Source organism: Hyaena hyaena, unplaced genomic scaffold (genome assembly GCF_003009895.1).
Source record: "Hyaena hyaena isolate Hyena2069 unplaced genomic scaffold, ASM300989v1 scaffold_1194, whole genome shotgun sequence".
In the NCBI taxonomy this organism is placed as follows: Eukaryota; Metazoa; Chordata; class Mammalia; order Carnivora; family Hyaenidae; genus Hyaena; species Hyaena hyaena.
In genome coordinates this window covers 91,420-97,575 of record NW_024081804.1, presented here as the reverse complement: position 1 = coordinate 97,575, position 6,156 = coordinate 91,420, and the positions used below count along the sequence as shown (strand labels likewise).

Below are 6,156 nucleotides of genomic sequence, written 5' to 3'. Positions count from 1 at the left end.
TCAAAGCATTTGGAATTGGAGATACTACTTTTTTTGGAAGTTTACCTCAGTTGATCACCTTTTATAGTATTTTTTGCCTTGTGTGATCAGAGTAGATGATGTGATCCTGGATTAATCATCAGTACCTACCAGTAAGTATGTACTTATGGGTTTTTAAATGAATGGAGGAACCTGGGTACTGGGAACTAGAGGAGATTTCATATTTGAGATAAGTGGAGTTACTTGCAAAATACAGGTAACTTATACCCTAAAATGATCGTTGACACTATTGAGTACAAATTATATCTAACTGCATCACTTAGTGATATACTGGAAGTGTTTAGAAGAGTGGACAGCCGCTTCCAGTTAGATAATTAAGGGATGCCTACATATGTAGGTCCAGTTTGAGTTGGTTATACAACAGTGAAGTCACTTTTAAAAGGAAGAGGAAGGAGGTTTTTAGGTTTTATGCTAAGTTTTCAACAAGGTAATGAGTCAGTCCTTATTGATTATAGCTTATAAAATACTAGTTAAAGATTGATACTAACTCCTTTAAAACTTAAGACTGGGGGCACCTGGGTGGCTCAGTTGGTTAAGTGGTTAAGTGCATGACTTAGGCTCAAGTCATGATCTCACAGTTGGTGGGTTCGAGCTCCACCTCCAGCTCTGTGCTGACAGCTCAGAGCCTGGATCTTGCTTCAGATTCTGTGTCTCCCTCTCTTTCTCTTCCCCTCCCTTGATCATCTCTGTCTCTGTCTCTCTCTCTGTCTCGTAAAAATAAATTGAAAATGTTAAAAAACATTTTTTAAATAAAAAAAAACTTAGAATGGTAAATTGATTTTACCAAAAGAGGTTGTAGGTATGTCACCATTTTCATCTTTGATTTTTTTATTTTTTTAAGGATTTTATTTTTATGTAGTCTCTACACCCAATGCAGGGCTCCAAATCATGACTGATCTCAAGAGTCCTGTGCTCTACCAAGTAAGCCAGCCAGGGATCCTTCCATTTCCGTCTATTAAATCATGATCTTTCAACTAATAGTCTCCCAAGGAAAAGGAACTCTCACAATTATTGCAATTAATTTCATCAAATTTATATGGTCTCTCCCAGAGTAGATTTTAGTACACTATCAGGTAGGGAATATAAAGTAGCCAGGTCTTCCTTGGTTTGGGAGATATTTACAATACAAATATGATACTTAAGAGATTGTGAATGTTACAAAGACATTTCTTAGTTACAGAGCCCCAGGCAAGGTACTTTATCTGGATCTCTGGATGCAAAGCCATTCTGTTAAGGTTAAATTGACTGATATAGATGACAGATAACTTTTACTCTAAGAGTTTTGTGGGTGGTATGAAAAGAGCCTTGTTTTCTTTGCATTTGGCTCTCTGGACCAATTTTTGAATAATTTGTGGTACTTAGTCTCTGTTTTGGAGGAAAACTTCCTTATTTCTATAGATCTGCTGACATGAATGGCCCTTAGATTTTTGGAATGAGTGATTGTGCACCATATGCAGAGAAAACCTGTTCTCTAATATCTTCTAAAGTAATGATGATGGCCCCTTTTGCAAGCTAGAGGTGAGTGAAAAGAACTTTAGATTTTGCAAGATGATTAGTTCTAAAGGTTGTTTTGATTTGGTGATAATGCTTTCTGCCTAGAACTTCCTTGAATTATTTGATAACTTTGATTGTGGAACATAAATTGAAAAAATACTTGGCACAGATATGCATATAAATTGCATGCTAAGTGTAAGATAAAAGTGGATCTATTTCTGTGGATTGCTAGATCTAAGCTTCTACCCAGAGTTCCATTGGGAACACATAATACCATAAAAGTTTTCAAACATCCAGGGCAGTAAATACTTGTCCCTTTGGATTTTTCCTCCATTGTGCATTCAGATGAATTGTACGTTATATCTAAAACATAGTTGGGCAGTGACTTCTTGATTCCCTGGTCACATTCATTGCATATCAATGTATGCATTGCATATCAATATATGTTTTCATTGTGGTTTAAGTAATAGTTTCAAATAGAATTCTGGGATTTAATAGTGCTTCCTTAAATCTTTGCTTTTAAGTTATTTATGGTATTTTGTGTTTATGCTTTGATAGGTAAACTGAACTTAGTATAAAAGTGTAAAAAGTAATGTTGCTTCTTCCTGCTTTTGTAAATTCATTGCTCTTTAATCATGTCAAATTTTAGAAGTAAATTTTTGTCAGCTTCATCAATATATAATTGATAAATAATATAATTTTAAGATATACTACATGATGATTTGCTATACATCTACATTGTGAAAAGATTAAAACAATAAGATTAGTTAACACATCCATCACTTTACATAGCTAACATTTCTTTTTTGTGTGTCTGTGTGGTGAGAACATTTAAGATCTACTCTTGGCAAATTTCAAATATTATAACACAGTGTTGTTAACAATGGTCCCCATGTTGTAAATTTGATCCCTAGAACTTACCCATCTTAATAATTAAAAGTCTTTGATCAGTATCTCCCCAATTTCTACACTAGTAAGCCCCTGGTAACCACCATTATATTCTGTTTCTAGGAGTTTAACTTTCTCAGGTTTCACATACAGAAGATAGCAGAAGTCTTGTAATTTTTGTAAACCTGTTTTATTTTTTGTAGGTCTTACCTTTTAGTAGAATAATATTAGTAATTTATGGAATTATGTGATAATAGTAATACTTGTCAAGAAATTTCATAATCTGATTTCAAAAATTAGGAAAAACACTATTGTCTTCATTTAGAATAAAACTTAATTGACTTGATCTATTAGAGCATATAAAGTTTTAAAACACATGTGACCCAGTTGATAATATATTGCCAGATTCTTACTCTTCTTTGCATTCCAGTACCCTGGGGACTGGCTATTCATTTAATAAATCTCAATATTTGAATTATATTAAATAAGTAAAGCAAGTCATGTTATCATGGGTTTTTTATATTGCAGTTTTTTCAGTCTTATGAAGTGCCTTTTTTCCCACACAGTTGATGACTCAGGAGGAGAGAACTTAACCACTCAATTTTCTGACATGTCACTGTGGATCCTACCTGCTAGTTTCTCAAGGAAGCTGAAAACCATATTAGTTACACTTAGGACAAACGTAAACCACTTCAGGTAAACTAACTTTTTAAAGAAAATTAATCGTGCATTATAGAGGCCTTGGCTAGGTTCATGATGACACAGGACCTTGTCTGAACATAATGATTTTAAAACTTGAGCTTAAATGACACTCTGAAATCTCGTCAATGTGCCTCAGTAGACTTTTTTAGAGAACATTAGTTTCAACAGAAAATGTTGGCTTACTGTGAGAACTTTGAATACTTAGAAGTGAGAGGTGTAGCAGTATACTTTGCCAGTACCTCAGATAATCCTCTTTTAAAAAATATTCATACATATTCTGAGCTCATTATTTTTCCCTTTTTTTAAAACATACATATGCTGTTGAAAGCAAAAAAGGAAGCTCATCCTTATATCTCAGAAGGCACATGCATATGCTGAGTGGAAGCAAGGACATGTAAAAGGGAGACTACTACTCATTGGATCACACATTGAGTGCCAGAGTCAGAGATAATCTAAGTGATGATGTCCAGGAAAATGGGGAACTAATATTTATGGAAAATATATTATGAAATACAGTGAGTATGGTAAGTGTCTTCAAATAGACACCATTGATTTTGAGGACAGTTTATGTTGTTTTAGTTTTTGTTCATTTGTCTGCAGTAATCCATGTATATAGAGCCTGTTACACAGTAGATGTTTAAGAAATGTCAGCATTACTATTTATTTTTTAATGTTAGGATGCAAGTTTTTAGATTCATTATAGTTCCTTCCATATAGTGTAATGTATGTGATTACAATCTAGGCCAATCTAATATCTAGCTAATATTAGCTTTTCCTAAATAGGAGCCAGTCAAAACTATTTGCTGTTTATTAGGACTTGTTTTAGTGAAGCTGGGTACCTTGTCATGAAGTTTACCTGTTAGTTATTTTTGGTAAAAAATGGAAATTAAAAAAAAGTTCTGTTTGATTTTACAGGGGTAAGAAGATCTCTTCTTAGTGAAATGATAAAGGCCCAATAAGAGAGCAGTATTTGAAATCCAGTCCCAAGGATATGTTTGTTCTATATGTGAATGTTGATTTACAGCTTCAGGTGTTAATGCAGCAAACCCATCTCTGCCAAAAGTGAGTAGACAATATAGGACAGCTATAGTATACTTCATTCAGCTTCTAAAATGATAAATGAAGAAACCTCAAGGGACTTTTTCCTTGTACTAAAAGGGATGTTGCATCTTGGTCCTGTTATCCTCTGGTGAAAGGAATGCAGACTAGAATAAACAGGTCCATTAGTTTGTTCTGCATTCAGTATCACCTTACTTGTTTCTGTAACCTGTATTGCTAACATCATGTGTTTTCTTGTTGTTGTTGTTTTTAATTTATTGTCAAGTTAGTTAACATACAGTGTATACAGTGTATAGTGTATACCATGTCATCTTGGCTTTGGAAATAGATTCCTGTGACTCATCACTTACATACAATACCCAGTGCTCATCCCAACAAGTGCCCTCTTCAGTGCCCATCACCCATTATCCCCGCCCCCCAACCCCCCACCCCCATCAACCCTTAGCTTGTTTTCTGCAAATAAGAGTCTCTTATGGTTTGCTTTTTGCCTATAATTTAGGAAGTTCTAATGTGGAATAGAAATGATTAGTAGAAGAAGACTAGACTGGGTTAATTTTCTTTGGGGAGTAAGATTAATGTTAAAAAGTCGATGAGCTAGCTAGAACTCAAGAAAAAGCCTCTTAGAGCAACCAGATGTTTAACTTTGAATTTTTTCAGTTTGTTAGATGATTTGGTTATAGAAGTGGATTAGAAGCTATTATATTTAGTTCTAAGACACTGAAGATCTTGATATAATTCTGGCACATGGCTAGGGTTTTATGATCTTTAATTTTCCCGATATTTTCACCTTAATTCTAGGTCAGTTGAATTATATTGCTGTCATTTACTGACATTGTTACATAAAGATGATCATAATTGTCCTAAGCGAAAAGAAACTCCATAAGTAGAAATGTACTCTCTGAAGGTATTTCCTTCACAGACTTGTAGTAGTTGTTGGGAAAGACCTTGACTGGATTTATGATGAGTTATGTTTACTGAGTATGATGAAGTGAATCTCAGTGTGAGTACTCTGAAGTCCAGCCTAAGTGTCATCCCAAAGACTTAGGACATAAATTTTCTGAGCATACACTTACACTATAAATTTTGCAAGATATTTTGAGCAATATTGTGCATATTAGGGGAATGGAACTGTAAGTTTTTCCAGTGAACTAAAGAGAGGTGGATTTTAAATTCCTCTACTGCAGTTTCCTTTTGTAGAGTATCTTCTGTGTTTGTAGCATTTGTAAATTTATCTCAACTTTGTCTTTTTCATTATGAATTTCAAGTGATATATTCAAGAGACTAAAAACATAGTAGCTACTATGTTGTTTTCTTTATATTACATACAACTATAATCATTCAGTTCCAACCTCATACCTGTTTTGTGAGAGCATGTCCCCAAAGGCAGCTCCAAGTACAACATGAATAAGAAAATGAGTTTGTTGTTGAGATATTTATTTGGTCTAAAATAAGTCATGTTTTAAGCAGAATGCTAAAGATACATTCAGATGGATTACTTTAGTTAATTTTATTTCTGTATGCACTTTATTTTTTATTTAAATATTTTTTAAATGTTTTTTTATTTTTTTCTAGGAGAGAGAGAGAGAGACAGCGTGAGCAGGGGAGGGTCAGAGAGAGAGGGAGTCACAGACTCTGAAACAGGCTCCAGGCTCTGAGCTGGCAGTCAGCACAGAGCCCGACGCGGGGCTCGAACCTACGAACCGCAAGATCATGACCTAAGCGAAAGTCGGAAGCTTAACTGACTAAGCCACCCAGGCGCCCCTGCACTTTATTTTTTAAAAGTAATTAAGTTATTTTTAAATTTACATCCAAGTTAGTTAGTGTATAGTGTGCAACAATGATTTCAGGAGTAGATTGCTTAATGCCCCTTACCCATTTAACCCATCCCCCCTCTAAGAACCTCTCCAGTAACCCTCTGTTTATTCTCTATATTTAAGAGTCTCTTATGTTTTGCCCCCTTTCTGTTTTTATATT

General features: G+C 34.5%; 1 long non-coding RNA gene and 2 other non-coding genes across 3 annotated transcripts in view; all 3 read left to right on the top strand.

Annotated features, from left to right (window-relative positions):
* The first annotated feature begins 3,169 nt into the window (after positions 1–3,169).
* On the top strand, positions 3,170–3,242 carry LOC120224423. Its single transcript, XR_005526566.1, has one exon. It is a non-coding gene; the product is annotated as a small nucleolar RNA SNORD107 (small nucleolar RNA).
* Positions 3,191–6,156, top strand: part of LOC120224416 — a 15,861-nt gene continuing 12,895 nt past the window's right edge. The window contains exons 1-2 of the long non-coding RNA XR_005526561.1: positions 3,191–3,647; positions 4,039–4,185. This is a non-coding gene — a long non-coding RNA (uncharacterized LOC120224416). The remainder of the gene's footprint in view (positions 3,648–4,038; positions 4,186–6,156) is intronic.
* On the top strand, positions 5,134–5,200 carry LOC120224421. The gene has a single exon (XR_005526564.1). It is a non-coding gene; the product is annotated as a small nucleolar RNA SNORD64 (small nucleolar RNA).